Source organism: Lissotriton vulgaris, chromosome 8 (genome assembly GCF_964263255.1).
Source record: "Lissotriton vulgaris chromosome 8, aLisVul1.2, whole genome shotgun sequence".
NCBI classification, from domain to species: domain Eukaryota; kingdom Metazoa; phylum Chordata; class Amphibia; order Caudata; family Salamandridae; genus Lissotriton; species Lissotriton vulgaris.
The window spans coordinates 200536311-200556051 of record NC_141696.1 but is presented as its reverse complement, the minus strand read 5'-3'; positions in this window follow the sequence as shown (position 1 = coordinate 200556051).

Here is a 19741-nt window from a genome sequence, read left to right as displayed (position 1 = left end):
TAAAGGAAAGGCGGTCAAGGCCCCTTCCTTTGTAGGAGGGGTTACAGCCCCCTCCTGGGGAATTTCCCGGGGCCAGGGTCATCTGCGACGGCAGATGCGGTAAGTTGTGTGGGATGGGGGGAGGTCCACGATACCTTCTAGATACCACACACAAGTCTTCGAACGACCTTTAATTGGCGTCGAGTCTTAAGTGCCCCCGTCAAGTCAAGGGAAATTGTTAGTAGTTGCACTTGAGGTAAGCCTCTGTGCTGTCGCCCCTCACAAGTTGGAGGGGTAAGTCTGGTTAGGGATCTTGACTCCGGTTATGACCTTGCCGTTGGCCCTTAAACGTTAGGATGTACAATTTCAGTGTTTCTAGAGAATGTTTTGTTGGATGCTAGTTCGGCTAGGAGAAACTCTGTATTAGAGAATATGTTAAGGTGAGCCAAACATCGCAATGTGATAATGAAATTGTACATAAAATGAAACGTTTAATGTTTTAATTTTTTGTTTTAATAAATACGGCCGGGGGAGGGTCACTCCCTCCCCACATCCAAAAACTTCAAGAACTGTTTCCGGTTTCCCTCCTTTTGGGGATTGTGTTGAGAGGGGGTGGCGGGTATCTCAGCCATATGCTCAAAGCCAAACCCAGCCCTTTGGCCTGGTGGAAGCACTCATCCTTTACAGAGGATAGGCTTGGAATTGTGTGCGCCTGTTACCACTTGGTACTTAAATGTGTGTGGAACACAGCTCAGGAGGTTGATATTTTGGGTTTTTGTGGCCATGGAGTTGTTTTGGTTTGCTCATTAGAACTGTTTCCATCGATATGAAATGAACGTACAATGAGGATGGTTACAATTTTAAACTATAACACAACATTTTATTGTGCAGTATTTTATGCTGTTGTCACATTTTAGGTATTTGCTGGGCGCAGACTTTCTAAACCATCAATGTGAGGGCAGCATTGTTAATATGAGGTAACCTTTTCTCTTCTTGGCTTTGTGTTTGTGCTTGGAAGAGAGTTTATTGTTTTCTATAACGTTATCCATACATAAGTACTGCAACGCGTTTCAGTAGGTGTGTTACAAATGTATACTGCATGTTATTGTAGATGTTGGTCAATTCATGTATTCTTTCATCCTTGTGTACATGTTGGTTACCTGGCTGCACGCATGTTATGTTCCAGTACACTCAATACCACATAATTACTATCCACATAATTTCACTGCACACTTTGCCATGTTATTCCAAAAAATCCACTCTACACCAGCACAATTCCACTATACACAATTCAACAACTAACGATTCCAATCCAACCCACATATTAACACTCCGCACCACATACATTCACTCCAAAAATAAAACGTATAGGTAAAAAACATTGTAATTTACAACGTCAATAGCTATAACTCACAAATGTGAGACCTACATCCTGGGGATTCTAAAGGTACTCAGAATTTGTAGATTCCCATGGAGAAAACAGATAAAATATCCTAAATACAGTTAAGTTTTGTTATTTGTTGGAAAAATTACAAAAGATTATGTGCAAGAATGTGAAAGTTTTTTCCCTAAATATAGCATTAGCAAAAATACTTTTGAAATGTGCACAACATGCTTACTTTAGAAACTTACCGATGGTGAGCTACTCGAGATAACAAAACTCTGATCGTGTCACTTCGCTGAGTTTTTTGGAACGCCGCACTCTGCGTGGAGCGTGGTGTGCGCAAAACTCCACGAACTCCACTGGCTGAGCGGAATTCTTCGCCCACACCAATTTCTTACCCACAATACCCTTCAAACAGCAAAAGTAAGCAAAAACATTTGCATTTTCCTCATATTTCTGGATTTCTGCAGATTCCAAAAATGTACTTCCACCCTGCATTCCCACACTGCAGGTGTGGGATTTACCACCACTCAGCATTCTAATACTGGTTCTGATAAAAATAGTATGCTCACTTCCACAGCAGGAAAGGACCCAAAAAATCAACATGGACAGATCACATTTTTCCATTTGAAACTAATCCTTTGTTTGAAATGTAAGTAGATACTGTTGATTTTGGGCCTAGGCTCAGCCACCACCCAAGGAAGCCTACCAAACTCAGATATTTATAAACCCTAAATACCAAAAGAGTTCAGGGTAGTCTGGGGATCATTGATCCTCTAAATTTCTTTGTACACAATGGCCAGCAAACCTTACACATTGCTTGAAATCACACATTTTCCTCACATCTCTGGAAGAAAAACCTCCATAATATGTGCAGATTTTGAGCCTAGGCTCAGCCGCCACCCAAGAAACCTACCAAACCCAGATATTTACAAATCCTAAATATGATAGGAGTCCAGGGTGGTCTAGATTGCATTGATCCCCCTAATTTTCTATACACACATTGACCTACAAACCTCAAACCTTTCTTAAAATCACACATTTTCCTCATACATCTGTGAGAGAAACTTACAGAATCTGCAGTCACAAAATTCCTATCACGCTACATTCTCACACGTCTTCTGATAAAAGCCAATACCCACTTGTGTAGCTCGAACTACTGCCCGCAACAGAAACAGATCAAACCAGGGACAAGTCCAACGTAAGGGTGCAACCAAGGGTGCTGGGAGTCGATATTCCCACCAGACTCAAGCAAAGAAACTCAACTGCACCTCCTTGCTGCTCTACATGGGTGTGTGATATCAGTGTGCAGTACAACATTATGACATCACTGATGAGCAGAATTAGATGCGGGGTTTGAAACATAAGGGGTTCTGCTTCAGCCTCTGCCAGGGAAATTGAAGGGGAAACCTCCGGTTCTTGCATCAGAGGTCCCCCCAAGCTCTTAGCCAGTTTGAAACCATTGCCGGTGGCCACACTGAAGAGGCAGAGTTCCCATCTGCAATGGTTCAAGGCCTGCACTGAAGGGATCAAGGTGCATGTGTATCTAGGTTCAATTTCTTTGAATGTTTTACCAGCAGCAAAAGGTTTTTTTTCAGGCAACTGACCATTTATAAAACATTGTTCTTGTTCCCCTACATTTGGACGGTCAGCCTGTCTCATCCTGCTATGCTTGCTTATGGCTCAGTAATGCTCCATGTCAGGGCATGAGGATATGTAGCAGCAGTGGTCGGAAAGGGGGAAGCAGGCAACCAATGACAGGTAGAGGGCCACTTCAACAACCTCACATCCTCTCACTCACTTGTTCTTTCAAGTAAAGATCTCCTCTTACAAAGTGCAAGCGCAAACTGATGTATCAACATGAGTGGCTAAGTAGCAGTGGTGGAAGGAAGGAGGAGGAGGGAGGAAAAGCAGACATGGAAAACAATAAGGTTGTCAAATGTGAATTTAATTCTTCAAGTACAAAAGACAGGCTCCTTGGCACCTTTGCATTCAGACTATGATGAAACTGCTGCCAGACATGTGCCCACAGGATTGAATACCAGAGGCCAGATATACGACCTGCCAAATAGCGCCTCGCAAATTGCGTTGCATTTTCAACTCGCAATTTGTGAGGCACTATTTTGCATGTACAACAGTGTGTTTAACACGGTTTGCAATTCCCAATGGGGTCACCAATTGCAAGGCTCATGAATATTAATGAGCCTCTCGCAATTTGCAAGCCCATTGGGAATGACAAGCCCTCCCAGGGATGGCGGCCTGCTGGGCTCAGCAGACCACCATGTCTGGGACTGCTTTTGAATAAAGCAGATTTATTTTTTAAATGCAGCCCGTTTTCCCTAAAGGAAAACGGGATGCATTTAAAAAAGAAAAAATGAAACATTTAGTTTCATTTTTTAAGGGTAGGCAGTGGTCCTTGGGACTACTGCCTGCCTTTAAAAAATAATATTGCATGCATTTGCAAAGGGGAATGGGTCCCCTGGGCACCCCTGCCCATTTGCAAATGCATTACCACCTACTTGAAGCAGGTAGTAATTTGCGAGGCTTTTGCAACCGCAATTGCGTTTGCAAAACATGGGTGCATAGCTTTGTGGTCGCTATTAGGAAGGGAACACCCCTTCCTAATATCAAGACTGCTGGTTCTTCTGTGACGATACCATAATGTTATTCCTATGATCTTCCAAGAGGTCAACTCTCCAGGCCTTGTGAATGACCATCAACTCTAGAGATTCGCAGTATCATGTAGTCTTCTGTTTCCAGTAACATTCTGATTGTAATGCAATGGTTGGCCTTCTTTTCTGTAATAGCCCAGCAGTAATTGGAGTTGACCTATAAATCTGTCATTAAAATGTTTTATCACTCCCTCCAACTACCTTCACAGCAGGTTCTATCCCATATTGTTGTATTTCAAGATGGCACAAAGGTTAATTAGATCTGCTTAGCCTTCTCAACTCTCTAAGAACACCCTTGGATATGCTCATTCTGATCACCTTCCACAGTCTGTTCATTATAGGCAAACCGCCTTAAATTGGTTAGCTATCTGTTTTTGCCCAGGAGGGAAGGAGCCAATATACAGATGTATGTAAGAAACAGTCTACAATCCACTTTTCATTCCTTCTACTCAATGACTTTATGCTTGTCTTTCACAATGTACAGTTCTCCACGCCCTTTTTGCTAAGAGTATGCTATATACATACATACATTTGTGGAAATGCATTCTTACCATCTGTACAAAAATTGGGTTACTGGTTTACAAGGGTGTGAGCCCTGGTCAAACAACAATGACAATCCTAATCAGGGTAAGGCACAAGCAAAGCCCAAATCAACCTGAGCTCAACCCCTGGGTAGCTTAGCATAGAGCTGTCCAGCTTGACTTAGAGGAAATGTGTAAACTATTTGTGCCAAACTGAAAACAGTAACACAGTCAAAACACCACACAAAAAGATCCCACACCATGTTAGAACAATATAGTCTAATTTAATAAGTAAAACAAGACGAAGACAACAAAAATCCAATGAGTAGAACCGGAGTTATGAATTTGTAAAGTATAGTGTGTAAAATAGCACCTAATTGCATAAAGCGCCAACCAGGAATATCTGGTTGTGCTGGCCCATGTCAAAGTCAAAGGTTCAGGCCGACCACAATGGAACGAGGATCGGATACAGTCCCAGATAATTCCAGCTGTTGGTTTACCTTTTCAAGTTCTGCGCCAAGAGTCCATTTCGTGTTGGAGAAGGCCTCAGGGAGCAAGGAGATCATTGTTGGCAGTGGTCTGCATAGAGCGGAGAGCAAGCCATGCATCATGGATGGGCGTTATGGAGCTTCACGTTGGCAGTCCCTTGTTGGCTGACAATGCTACTGTGTGAAAAGATGGTCTGGCCGTAGCTCATGCTGATTTTTTTTTACAGCGGCATATTTCCGGTGGAAACTGTCCCGTTCGCAGTCACAAAGAACCCAAAAACTTGATTTTAGAGTCTGCTGAGCCACACCAAGGTTCCAGGACCTAGGGGTGCCACTTAGGGGTCAAGGACTCACTGAAGACAGGGTCGGGAGCTGTTTGGGGAGTCTTTTATGTCCCTAAAGTTCAGAACAGGAGGCCAGCAGACTAGCCTTTTGAGTCACCCGGGGGTCATGGGTTCAAGATAGTTTGCAAGTCCAGTTCTTGCTACTCTGGCAAGAAGGCAGCAGGTCAGCACAGCAGTGCAGTAGCACCTTCACAGTAGCAGTCCAGCAGATTGGTAGTCCTTTCAGGAGCTCGGCAGTCTTTCTTCCTGGCAGAGTTTCCATAGGTCCAGAAGTATACTGAAGAGTTAATGTCTTAGGTCTTTCTTTTATACACACTTGTGCCTTTGTAGTGGGGAGAAGCTACTGGAGGCATACCTTTGAAGTGCACAGATGCCCTACCTTTCCTGCCCTGGCTCCAGCCTAACTACAGGGGGTATACAGACCTTTGTGTGGAGACAGGGCACTGCCTATTCAGGTGCAAGTCAGACTGTGCCCAGCATTCGTCAAAACCTTGGAAAAATACACTTCTGGGTATCAAACGTGCAATGACAATGAAAAAAGACAGAACCATGAAAGTGGTACCTGGCATTGGTCGGACTCAGCAGGGGCTTCTTTGTCGGACAGAGTGCACCCTCGGCCCCATGCCAGGGTCTCTCGAGTTCAGGCACGACATCCAATGACTGCTGCTCGTTACAAAGTGGCTGTGGATCCATTGTTGAATCATTGGTGACCACTTTCAAGGTCCTGTATTTCTTCTATTTTATTGCACGTTTGATAAGTAGACATGTATTTTTCCAAGGTTCTGATGAATGCCAGTACACCTCGGCTGAGGGTTTTGGACGGAAACATGTTGACAAATGAAACACAATAGCAGGGTCAGTTGGTCACTGCTGTCTTTTCACACTCTTTTTAATCCTGATCCAGGCAGACAAGAATAAAGGTGTACGCCTGCCTCAGAGTTGGTTTTAATCATATTGTTCACACTTTTTTTTTGCCTGCTTCACATTCTGCTAGCCTCACCCCCACTGTTGTCTCCATAGGCATTTCTACCATATACTAAATCATCTGATGAGCTCCAACTAATTAGTAGGGGACTTGTAGCCTGCATCGTGATTTGCTGTCGCGGTGTAAGGAGAACCCCAATGATGAAGAATGCCATCACTGGTGGGTGAGGAAAGGTGTCCCAATAAAGGAATCACTGCTTGCTAATCTAGGTTTCTTACTCACTCTTTGTATCAGACCCAGGTATTTCGTTGTGTGAATGATTTATAAGTTGGGAGGGAATACCCGCTGATCTCAAAATCTCCCTTGGCCCTCCTTATGTGTTGGTTTGATTTAAATGTGCACCATTTAGTAAATGTCTCTATAATGTAATTTATAGTTCGTTTTTTGGCTAAAATAGAAACACTTACTTTTCAAAAATAGTACATTTATCATATATAGAAAACTGACTTAAATATATGCACTATAGTGAGATCATTACTACAGAAGCAAGTAAATTAGCACAATTTTCACGTTGTACTTTTGAACATTATGCAATTGTGCAGTGTAGGCTCCAAGGGGCCCTTAACAGCTAACTTATGTGACCTCAGAGTTAGATTTAACATATTAAATTGATTTAACCTTACATATTAACACTGCAGCCTTGCCAATAGGGCCAATTAATACTTTGCGTAGGAAAACTGCGACACATACAGTAAATATAAAGCAAAGCGACTTTGGAAGAGAAGAGTTTAAAGCTAATTTTTGAGATTCAAATGAGATGGAATGTTCATCCAGTAGTAGGGAAAAAATTGAAAATTGTGGCGGCACTGCTTAAAAACATGGGTGGGTGTGTGCTTGTGTGTGTGTTTAAGCTAGATTTTCGAAATGCAGAGAACAGTGCCTGAGTCTCAGAACAGTGCCTGCCTCACATAGCTGATTCAGGGAAATGGATTCCTAGAAGTATTTTTTACGTACTCTCTCATGCTTTGGGATTTGCTTTTGTAATTTCCGCTGAAAAATCTAGCCGATTCCATAGTAGTAAAAGCGCAAAGAAGGCACCTCGGTCCTATTTGTCTTCATTGAATATGAACTATAGGAATATTCCCTGTATATAGCAATTGTATTGATAATTTTGATGTTTGTGGCCTATTTGGAAAGCCATGCAAGAGAATGTTAAAGGTACTGCAGGAGAAATAATTTACAGACTCCAAAATGCTTTTGAGAATAGGCCCCTGAGTATACAGGGCCAAGCAAAACCAGTTCATATTTGAGCTCATGTATCATAGGTTTATTGTGTAGAAGGTTAGCAGTGTTGTTGTATCTAGTTTGTGTATTATATTTTGTTGAAGTGACATTCATTTTCATAGGAGAATTTACATCCAGGGAAACCAGAACTAATAGCTAACAAGAGCCTCCAGACTGTTCAAGAAACTGCTTAGCCGAGGAGACGCGCGAGCGTGTCAACCAAGATGGCCGCCGCCACCGGAGCTCCGTGAACACTACAGCCCATAAAGTCTTTATTTACGACGATTCTGTGACAAAAAGTCGGCGAAAATACCGGCGCTTGCCTCCCTATGCTACTCCTTACCTGTGGAGTCTTTTTCTGAAGAATTTCTTCGACGGAAGTGCATTTGCTGGCTTCATGGTTCCTGCTCCCAGCTTCACTTGCAGGTACTGCCGGCTTTGAATGCCTGGGGGCGGAGTAACATCTATGACAGAGCCTGGTTTGGGCCTAGCCACGCCTACAGTCTAATTTAGCTGCTGCACCTGTTGTTTTGAACAGATTTTTGACGTTTTTGTCCCTATTTACGTCATTTCTATCACTTTTTGAGGTGGATTTTCTTCATTTTGTTATTCCTACGCAGTAGTGAATATTTTTTCACCTCAGAATGGATTCTAAACAGTCAACTACTAATAAAAGAAAGCAGCAGGTCTCTCCTCCTCCAACTAAATCTAAGGTAGTGGAATCCTCAGAACCTTCTCTTGCGCTAATTTTGGAGGAAATTAAGGCATTACGCCTGAATACTGACACTATTGCCTCAGAAGTCAAAAATGTTCGGAAAGATATCGCTTCCATTTCAATGAAGGTTTCTGACAATGTCATTAAAATTAAAGATAACAAAAACAAGTTGGACGCTTTTACTCCTTTAATGGCCAAAATTGTTCCAATGCATACTCAACTGTTGGACATGGAAAATCGCAATAGGCAATATAATCTTCGCATTTTTAATTTGCCTGAAGATGTTGAAGGGACCAGCTGCCGACTCTATCTAGAATCTCTTCTACCTGGTCTTTTGAATATTAAATTCTCTGAGAAATTTGAGATTGACAAAGCCCATAGAGACCCATCACACTGGAATCCTCGACATACTAAGCCAAGGCAAATGATATTTATGGTGCTGCGCCATCATCATTTGGTTCTCATTCGAAAAGCTGCGAGAGAAATTCCATCGTTGTTGGTGAATGGAACCAAAATCTTTATTCACCAGGATTTTGCTAAAGCAACTGTGGCTATTCGTAAACAATTTTCTTCCCTTCGTCCACAGCTGAGGAGCCTTGGTTTCAAATATGGACTTTTTGATCCTTCTACAATGCGTGTGTGGAAAGACAATGTCTCCAAATCTTTTCAGCGCCCAGAAGATCTCCGGCTATTCCTTGATCAACAAGCTCCTCCATCCATGGATACTCAGGATCCTAATTCTTGAATTGGTGTCGTCTGACTTCATGTGTCACATCTCTGCATAATTGTATTCATGGGCTCCAACGGTTACTGGCCATGCTTGAGGAACGGGTGTGCATTTCTTTGTCTTTATTCATGTTTCTTGTTTGTTCCTTTCTCTTTTTTGTTTTTTCCTTTCCTATTCTCCGCATAGAGTTACTCTTTTAACCTGTCTTTTTCTTCCTCCTTCTTGTTCTGATTCCCTTCTTTCTTTCCTCTTAAATCTTAATGGCTAATATTCATAATATTAAAGTTGTTTCTCTAAATGTAAAAGGTTTAAGACATCCAGTAAAACGTACGAAAATTCTGGCTCATTTAGGTAGTTGCAAAGCTGATATTTGTTTTGTTCAAGAAACGCATGTTGAAGATAAAGTTTTACAATATATGAACAAAAAATGGGTAGATTATATTGTCTCCTCACCTGCTACAGGTAAAAAGAATGGGGTCGCTATTTTCTTTGCTAAGAGATTGCATTGTCAAATTCTTAATAAGATTTCAGATTCTGAAGGCAGATATATTATAGTTAAAGTCAAAATACATGACTCTATTTTCTTTTTGTTTAATGTTTATGGCCCTACAGCAGATGACCCTGCTTTTTGGGCTACTGTTACAACTGAAGTTTTAAAGTTGGGAAAAGTTCCCTTGATTTTTGGGGGAGATCTTAATGTTTTTGCAGACCCCTTGCTAGATAGATTATCTACCTCTAGGTTTCGACCATCCAAGATTTTTTATGCCTTTAAGACTTTTCTTCATACCACCAGGTTAGCTGACATTTGGAGGTTACACTATCCCACTGGCAAGGAATTTTCTTTTTTCTCCAATCCTCATAATTCTCATTCCAGAATTGATTATTTTGTACTTTCCCCCTCTCGCATTCAATTTGCAAATAATCCTACCATTGGTACTATTGACGTATCAGACCATGCCTTGATTTGTTTTGTTTTAAATGTTTCGTCTTCTTTTGCTAAGCAATCTAGATGGCGTATGAATACTGACATGGTCCTTAATGACACTCACAAACCCAAGTTGTTGCAAGCGATTCAAGATTATTTTACATTTAATCCGGAAGACTCCACCTCTGTTATTAATCGGTGGGATGCTTTTAAAGCTTATATCAGAGGTTCTACAATTTCTATTATGGCACATGAGAATAAGAAATGTAATTCTAATATCAAATCTTTAGAGAAACAAATAGCTCATTTTGAACGTTTATTTATTACTTCTAGTGATCCCCAATATAAACTTAAATTACAAAAACTTAGATATGAATTTAATGCTATTCTTAGTACTAGGGCTGGGGTCCAGCTTTCTAAGTCCAGTGCTAGATTCCCTTTTAATTCCAATAGGTCTGGTAAGCTCCTTGCTAATTACTTACGTATTAAAAAGGATAAAACGCAGATTACCTCCATTCAAGGTCATCAAGGTAAAATTGCACTTTCCCACAATGATATTGTTCAAGAAGTTTTACATTTTTACTCCACCTTGTATAATAAACCAGAATTTTGTGATGATTCTCTAATTGATGTTTTTTTAAATTATTCTAATTTACCTCATATTGCTTCCTCTGATAAACTTGGATTGGATTCCCCTATTACTATGATGAAATACTGGCTGCTATTAAATCACTTCCAAAAAAAAATCTCCTGGTCCTGATGGCATCCCTGCCGAATTTTATAAAGAATTTCAAAATCATCTATTACCTTATTTGTACCAGATTTTTTCTCACATTTGTTCCTCAGGTACCATTTCGGGCTCTTTTTCAGAAGCCTTAATTGTTGTTCTTCCCAAACCTGGTAAAGACCCTACCCTTGTCTCTAATTACCATCCCATTTCTTTGATTAATCAAGACTGTAAATTATATGCTAAAATCCTTGCCTCTAGATTAGCTCCTGTCCTTCATTCTTTTATCCACCCTGACCAATCTGGTTTTATGAAAAATAGATATTCTGCTAACAATACTAGAACATTATTACATATTATTGAACAAAGCCCCACTCTTCTTGTCCCTGCTGGTGTTATGGCATTAGATGCTGAAAACGCTTTTGATAAAATCCATTGGCAGTTTTTATTTAAAACTTTATTATCTTTTAATTTTGGTCCATCCTTTATTCGTATGTTTTCCGCTTTATACTATGCTCCCACTGCTCGATTGTTTATTAATGGTCAAATTTCTACCCAATTTTTCCTTTTTAGAGGTACACGTCAGGGTTGTCCCTTATCCCCCCTTTTATTTTTATTGGGAATTGAACCATTTCTTAATTTCATTTGTAAATCTGAAAATATTCAGGGTATTACTATTAAAAATGTTACTGTCAAAACTTTGGCATATGCTGATGATGTGTTATTATTTATTTGTAATCCTGCATCGTCTGAACCATTTTTGCTTGATATTATTTCTAAATATTCAGCTGTATCAGGGTATAAACTAAATGTTAGTAAAACTGATTTTTTCCTTTAAATATGCTTTGTACTCCTGATATGTTACCTTCACAGGATATTGTTTGGCAAAAGAGTAAGATGAAATACCTTGGTATATTATTTTCATCATCCCTGCCTGCTACCTTGAAATTAAACAGTGATTTCATTCTTGATTATATTAAACAAAAAACCTCCAAGGGGTCTTCCCTTCATCTTTCCTGATGGGGGAGAATGGAATCTATTAAAATGAATATTGCCCCGAAAATATTTTACTCTCTTGCAATGATACCAACTCAATTCCCACTCAAAGTTTATAAATATATTGATAAACTGTTATCTAAATTTCTTTGGAATAATAAACCTCCTCGTATTGCTTATAAAAAATTGAAAATTCCTAAATGCCAAGTTGGTTTTGCCCTACCTGATTTCTATTTATATCATAAGGCATTCATCTTAAAACAGAGCTCGTTATGGTTTCATATTTCACCTATTGCTAGTCCTCCTATTTGGTTTCATATTGAAACTTCCCTTGCAAAACCTTTTCCTTTGCCATCCTTATTAACTATGTCTCCTACCTCTAAGATTATACATTCCTCGTCCATAATTAAATCCTCAAGATTAATTTTTAATGATTTGCATCTCCTTTACTTTCTACGGTGCATTTGTCCTTATGGTATAGTGCTTTACTAAAATTAAACAGAAAAGTTTATTTTTGGTCTTCATGGATTGCTAAGGGTATTTTCTTTCTTAAAGATGTTTTCTTGGATGATGCATTCATTCCTTTTGCTCAACTCCAACTGAAATTCGATTTACCAATGTCCGATTTGTTAAAATACCAATTTCTATGTAATTCCATTTTAGACTCTTTCCCAGATGGTATCCCGTCTATATCCTCAGCTGATTTTTTAATTTATATCAAAACTGTTTCTGTATCTTCAAAGGCAGTTTCTATATTTTGTAAGAAACTTACCTTTTCATTAGGCTCCAACGTTGATATAATTTCCACGTTTTGGAATGCTGAACTCTCCATTTCCCTTTCAACTGATTCATGGTCATTAATTTGGACTAATAGTATTTCTGGATCATTACCAGTTTCACTTTATCTAACCAATGCTTATATTTTGTTTAATTCTTTATGGACTCCATTACGTTTATTTAAAGCTAAATTATTACCATCAAACCTATGTTGGGATTGTAATTTACATCCTGGCTCTTTACGTCATATGTTATTTGATTGTCCTATTATTATGAAATTTTGGTCCGAAGTATGGAATGTGATATTGAAAATTTTGCCTATTTCTGATTTGTTTCTTATAAATTGTTAATATGTAAATCAGTTGTATTGGCTGCTCCTCTTGAAGATGCTGAAGCAAAGTTATTTAATTTTTTGGTTTCGGCTGCGCTTAAATCAATTACTTTTTGTTGGAAGGATGCTGCTTCTCTTTCTGTTCATGCTTGGTGGTCTTGGATTATCTTTACAAGAAGAGGTGCTAAATTATCTTTACAAGGTGTTAATCATAATTCTTTGCATTTTCAATCCTTTTAGTCACCTATAGATTCATATATACAGTTATGATTCATGTTCTTTCAATGTTATTATGTTATTCATTGATTATCATACTGTTTTTGTAGCTGTTTATTGGTAACTCTATTTGATTCATTTATTATGATATGAATTGTATATTTCCCTCTTCCCTTCCTTCCTCCCCTTCCTCCCCTTCCTTCTTCCCTTCTGTTTTTAGTTATCCTTTCATTGACGATGGTACTATGCGATGTAATTTATTTGTGATTGCTTATTTATGATTGTTCTTATTCGCTTCCATGTAATTTAATGAATTATCTTATCAGTTTTCTGTATGTACCTCTGTGTTTTTCCCACTGTCAAAATTCAATAAAATAATTTTGAACTTAAAAAGAAACTGCTTAGCCAGGATGCCACCGGAAGTGACTATACATATTTATAAAAATCACTTCTTCATTGTGATCGAAACCTTGAGAAACATTCCCAGGTTCAATGTCATGCTCTCTTTTTTAGGTCTGGCTTGAAAGCACAGCGATCTTCAAGACATTCTTACCAGTTCTTTAAAATATTCATAGAGTATCTGAGGAGCATTACTTACTACTCACATACTGTGGGCTATTTGGTGTAACATTGCACCTCAAGGAAGACATTTCATTGCAATTCATGAAAGTACTATTTTGTATCTAAATGTATCCTCTTCCATTTTGTTCTTTTTCACAGTCAGTTCTTCGTCTTCTATATGGATTCTATACAGAAAGCATCACATTTCTGCAACATTTTCCCAGCATTGGCAAAGCCAATAAGACAGGCATAATGTGATAGACAGCATGTGTGCATGCACCACATGCAGATATTTGTGAATATTTAGGTTTACGTGCATTGGCACATTAAAGTAAGATCTATGGCTTTGCCAGTGCTCGTTTGCCATGTTCGTCCTTGTAAAAATCACGTATCTAGTGTTATGGCAAATGGGTCTTTTGACAAAATCTTTTTTTATCATTTTCCCAAAGTGGCATGCCTGCTGTTCCACACCTAAATTAGCTCTTCGCTCATGGAAACGTAGCAACAGTGTCTCGACATATTTACATGCTGCAACCTTTTATTTTAATTAACACTAATCAAAATAACAACTATCCAATTAGTCCAATGAAGCATTTAGCACTTCTGAAGCTGTTGCAATACACAAATACAGATGAAAACGTTTTACTTCTAAACAAGAGCTGTACTGAGTAGCTTTAAAGTTCACATCAGTTCATTTTAACCTGAATCCCCCAAAACATGCTCTTACTAATGAAGAATTTTGTACATGCAACAATGGTCCCATGCATACAAGAAATATGAAAGGAATGAGAGTCAATCTATATTACGAGTGACATGTCCAGCCAGACAGTGGTCTTCAAAGCTTACTCAATATACACTTCGTTATAACACAAGGAGTACCTTCCACAATTCAACCAGTGTGGTACACAAGCCTGTGCCCAGCACTAACAGAACGGGTACAGAAGGTGAATATAGAGAGCGAAGAAGGGCTTTTTAAGGCAAAACACGTTTTCTGTCATTAATACAGTTGTACAGAATTACTAATGAAGAAGGCAATTCATTTGCCGTTGATGTAATCTGCGGGAGCACTGTCAATTATATGATGTCCACGCTACATGGCCCCATCTATAGGTCAATTTATTATATGGAAATTCTTGCTTATTTTACCATGTAACCTGTTACTTTCTCTTGAGATAAGAGTTAAACATGCCAAGGCTCCTTAATGTAGAAACACCCCACTTAGCTCCTCATAAATAGGCCAGAACAGGGTGACTGTGAGACATTGGGTTGTTGGTTGAATGGGGTGTAAACCCTACTCGAGCAACAGACACAACCCCTGTCAGAGTGAACCACTAAAGTAACTAAATTAACATATGCGTAACCCTCTGGCAGCTTACAACAAAAGCAGTCAGGCTTAACTTAGATGCAATGTGTACAGTATTTATGCCACACACAAACAGTGATATAGTAAAAATGCAAAGCAAGAAAAATCCTACACCAATTTATAGAAATTGAGTACTTTTAAATGACACCAAAATTACAAACTTCCAATCAGTATAACCAAAGATATGAATTTTAAAATTCGATGTATAAACTAGCGCCGAAAACATCGAAGCGCCAACTGCAGACATCTAGTGGCGCAAGACCAGGTCAAAGCCGAAAAACATGGCAGACCGCAATTGTGCGTGGGTCAGAAAAAAAGTGAAGTGGCCTCGGTCGGTGGTTACCATCAGATTTAGGAGAACTTTAGAAGTAAATGTTTTGCAAAGACAAAGTTTAGCGGGCCAAGGCTGCAGGTGGTGTCGGGGAGCCACTGGTCAAAGTCGCAGTGAAGATTTCTACATTTGGGCTCTTTTTTAGAAGTGGAAAATCTCTAGCTGGTTAAAGTTGAAGGCTGTGTCCTACAAGAGTTCCAGGAGGCCTGATACCCCTTTGCCGAAGGACCTCTAAATATGATTAGATGGCAAGAAGTAAGGCTGACCAGCGATGCACCTTGGGTGGATAGATGAGCAGGTTGATCCCGGTCTTCTCTTGGTTCTCAGCCAAAAATTCCCCCAAGTTTTGGATAATGGCTATCTGGGCACCTTTAATACCAACACTAAGGGTCAAGGACTGGAGGGGCATAATTTGGGGGTTAGCACTCACTCAGATTGGGTCCAGCTGTGGGTTCAAGATGGTGGGAGCCTTTCTGTCCCAGAAGCTCTGATAAGGAGGCCAGAAAAATAGTCCCGGAGGTCACTATGGAAGTCCTGGGTTCAACAAAAGAAACAGAGGTCCAATAACAGAGCAGGCCTCTGAGGTTCAAGACAGGGTCCATGCAGCAAAGCAGTCCTTCCAGGTGCAACAAAGCAGCCTTGTGGAGTATATAGCAGGCCACATAATCAGCCAGTTCTCTGAGAGTCCTTTCACAGGCCCAGAAAATGAACTGAAGAGTGAGTCTATGGGTTCTATATTTATACCTGGTGCCTTCTTTGAAGTGAGAGAAGTTTCTAGAAAATTCTCTTGGAAGTGCTTGAAGTTTCCTGACTACCTTGCCCTGGCTCCAAGCTGGCTGCATGAACAATGTAGGTGTGAAAATTCCTTTGTGTGAAGGAAGAGCACAGCCCATTCAGTTACAAGTGGGGCAATGTCCAGCTCCACCTTCCAACCCCCATACTGCGAGTTGATGGCCCACCCAGGCACACATCATTCTTCTATTGTGTGGCTGATTGGGAGGAATAAACAAAGTCCAGCTGCCAACTACACCCAGTCATATGACTCAATAACAGGCAGCAGACACCAAATAGGGCAGGAAAATCGCAACTTTCTACATGTGGCATTTTCAAAATTGTAACTCAAAATCCAACTTTGCCATTAAAGAGAATATTTTATTATAATTTCACAGACAGCAAACAAGAAACGTTCACCTGTTTCCAATCAAAAGTTAACACAATTTAAATGTAATAAGGCAAAGCAATGTTATCCTGTGGAAGAGGTAGGGCTGACAGTAGTGAAAAACAAATTTAGGAGTTTTTTACTACCAGTACACGTACATCATATCATTACATATTTGTATCGGTGGAAGGTTTAGATTAAGTTCAGGACGAAATGGTGCTCTGGCAGGTATGCTAGAAATGTATGTTAAGAATGAGTATGTAGGGTGCTGACAGGTCAGGGGGAACAAACCCAAATGAAACAACTCCTGCAAGTGTGGGTCAAGACCTACACAATCAATATGAAACCAAGTCCTGAGCACACGTATTGGGATAATGGTTCAAGTGTACCAAGTAAATTCTAAAAAAATGTCAAACATTTTTTGTGGTCGAAATTATGGAGGTCGACATCAAGTGTATCATAAATGAGGAATTTTTTATGTCAATCCAGATCATTACAGAAAGAAACAAACCAGCCGACACGTGTTTTGTCATAACGTGGTACAACTGTGATTCTTCAGGGATGTATTTTTGTCACAAGGGTCCTAAAATCGCAATGCCGGTGATAATTTCGACCCGGTAGCGACACAGGTAATTAAAAGTAAAAGCACAGACATTCGATCACCGGCCGTAGGACCTTGGTGAAGCACCAATGTGCGTAGGACAGGCCGAAAGGTAAGGTCGTGAACTCGTACACCTTGTCCCGCCAGGCCAATTGAAGGAACTGCCTTTGAGGCAGAAAAATGGGAATTGTAAGGTAGGCATCCTTCAGGACGAGGCGCGCCAACCAATCGTTGGGCCGGAAAGGTCGCGCAGCAGATGGATCCCCTCCATCTTGAAGTGGCGGTACACCAGCCACCCGTTGAAGTCCCGCAGGTTGATGACCGAGCCCTGCATACCGTACGACTTGTCCACTAAAAAGAGGTTGCTGAGAAAACCCCTCGGATGAGAAAAAGACTCCACGATCGCCCCTTTGTCGAGGAGAGAGGACATCTCTCGGTCGACCAGGACAGCGTCCAAGGCCGAAAAGGAGAGAGGAAGTGGGGGAACTGGTTGCAAGGGATCCCTGTGGAACTCTACACGAAACCCTTGGACAGTCTGCAGAACCCAAAAGTGCAAGCCTGGAACAAAGGGAGGAAGGGGGAACACTTTTCCAACAGACTCTCGTCAGCAGTCAATAAATCCAAGGAAGTCTTTAGGGTCATGAATGAACTTACCACGGATGACAGAACTCTCCCAGCCCAGACCCCCTCCCAAGTGACATGCGACGCTCTAAACCACTTTTTTGTTGAAAAGATTATAAAAATAAAAAACTCTATCCCTTCCTGTCCTCAGTCATACATCTCGGAACCTTCCTCCGATAATCCCCTGACCTTCACAACCTTTCCCGCCCTTGATTTTACTTCCTTAGTGGGCCTTGCTAACCGGATCCAGTCGGGTTCCCCCAACGACTGTTGTCCGCCATCAGTACTGCGGGATATCTGCCTTAAATTACCGGATGACATTCTATCCCTACTGAATGGCTCTCTGGGGAGCGGCATTGTTCCTAACTCCTTTAAAAATGCCATTTTAGTGCCCCTTCTCAAGAAACCCGGAGCTGATCCCGGCGATCTCTCAAATTTTCGCCCTATTTCTCTCCTTCCCTACTTTTCTAAACTAACAGAAGCATATGTCACCCGTTGTCTCTCTAATTTCATTGAGACTTCTGGCTACCTGGAGCCCAACCAGGCCGGTTTTAGACCCGCCCATTCAACTGAGGCTGTTATCCTCGCGGTCTTGGATACACTGAGGAGAAATGCGGATGCGGGCATCCCTCAAGTCCTTGTACTCCTGGATTTGTCTGCCGCATTCGACATGGTGGACCACAACATCCTTCTCCACCGTGTCGGCCAGGCAGGCATACAGGGTACTGCCCTCAAATGGATTGGGTCATTTCTAACTGGACGTACTCAGGCTGTGCGCCTGGGCCCGTACACCGCAGCAAAAACCCCCACGTCTTGTGGAGTACCTCAAGGCTCTTCCATCTCGCCATTATTATTCAATCTTTACCTTCGCCCACTTATCCACTCACTTAAGAACTGGGACATCACGGTATATAATTATGCTGATGATCTGCAGATAATTTTTCCCCTCAACTCTTCCAATGCTGTTAACACCTTTCGCACCGCTATGATTCACATCCTACATTGGATGAATGAGAATCAATTAAAGTTGAATCCAGGAAAAACCGAGCTGCTCCTTCCCGGCTCCAGTTCTGCTCACTGGGGTCCACAGTTCTGGCCCACTGAATTTGGCCCCCTTCCACCTTCGGTCAAATCAGTGAAAAGTCTGGGCGTGATCATTGATGCAGAGCTTTCCCTGAAAGCCCAAGTGGGCGCTGTCATCTCGTCCTGTATGTATCAGCTGAGAAAGATCCGCAAAGTTAGCCATCTCTTACCACCTTCTGCTCTAACTCAGGTTGTCATCTCTTTGGTTCTCTCCCGCCTGGACTTTTCCAATTCCATCTACCATGGCCTCCCTCAGTCCCTGTTGTATCGTCTCCAGGTGGTTCAGAACCAGGCGGCCCGTCTCATCTATAAAATCCCTAAATGGCAATCGGCAAAACCCCTGCTGCATCGACTTCATTGGTTGCCGATGGGACTAAGGTCAGCCTTTAAGGTAGCCTGCCTCACTTACAAAGCCCAGTACTGCACCAGTCCTGCATTCTTGCAATCTTTAATTACTTCACATCGCCCGTCACGCAACCTCCGTTCTGCTCACCTTCACATGCTTGTTGCTCCCAAAGTTAAAACCAAGAAGTACGGCGGCCGCCGCTTCTCTCATCTGGCCCCTAGCCTTTGGAATTCCCTCCCTCTTTTCATCAAGTCAAGCACTTCCCTTTCTATTTTCAGAAAACTGCTTAAGACATTTCTCTTCCCCTCCCTAGGCTAACCTGGTCAGTGTCAACTCTTCATTTTCCATCCTGTTATAAAGAGCGCCAGGAAACCTTTGGTGTCAGCGCGCGTTATAAGAGTCACTTAACATAACATAACATAACACTCACCGGAAGAGTTGGAGGCTTCACCGCCTCTGCCTGTCCCATGACGTCCTCTGGTCGGGTGAAAATTCCAGAACCTGGCTTTGTCTTGGTATTGATTACCTCTGGAGCCTTGCCCCCTGCCCTCGTTGGGACGGCCGGATGAGCGACCCCTACCTTGTCCGGCCCCATGGAAAATCCGGGGATGGAAGACCTTGCGAATTGAGGATTGGGCCTTGTCCAGGGACGTGAAAGTACCGCT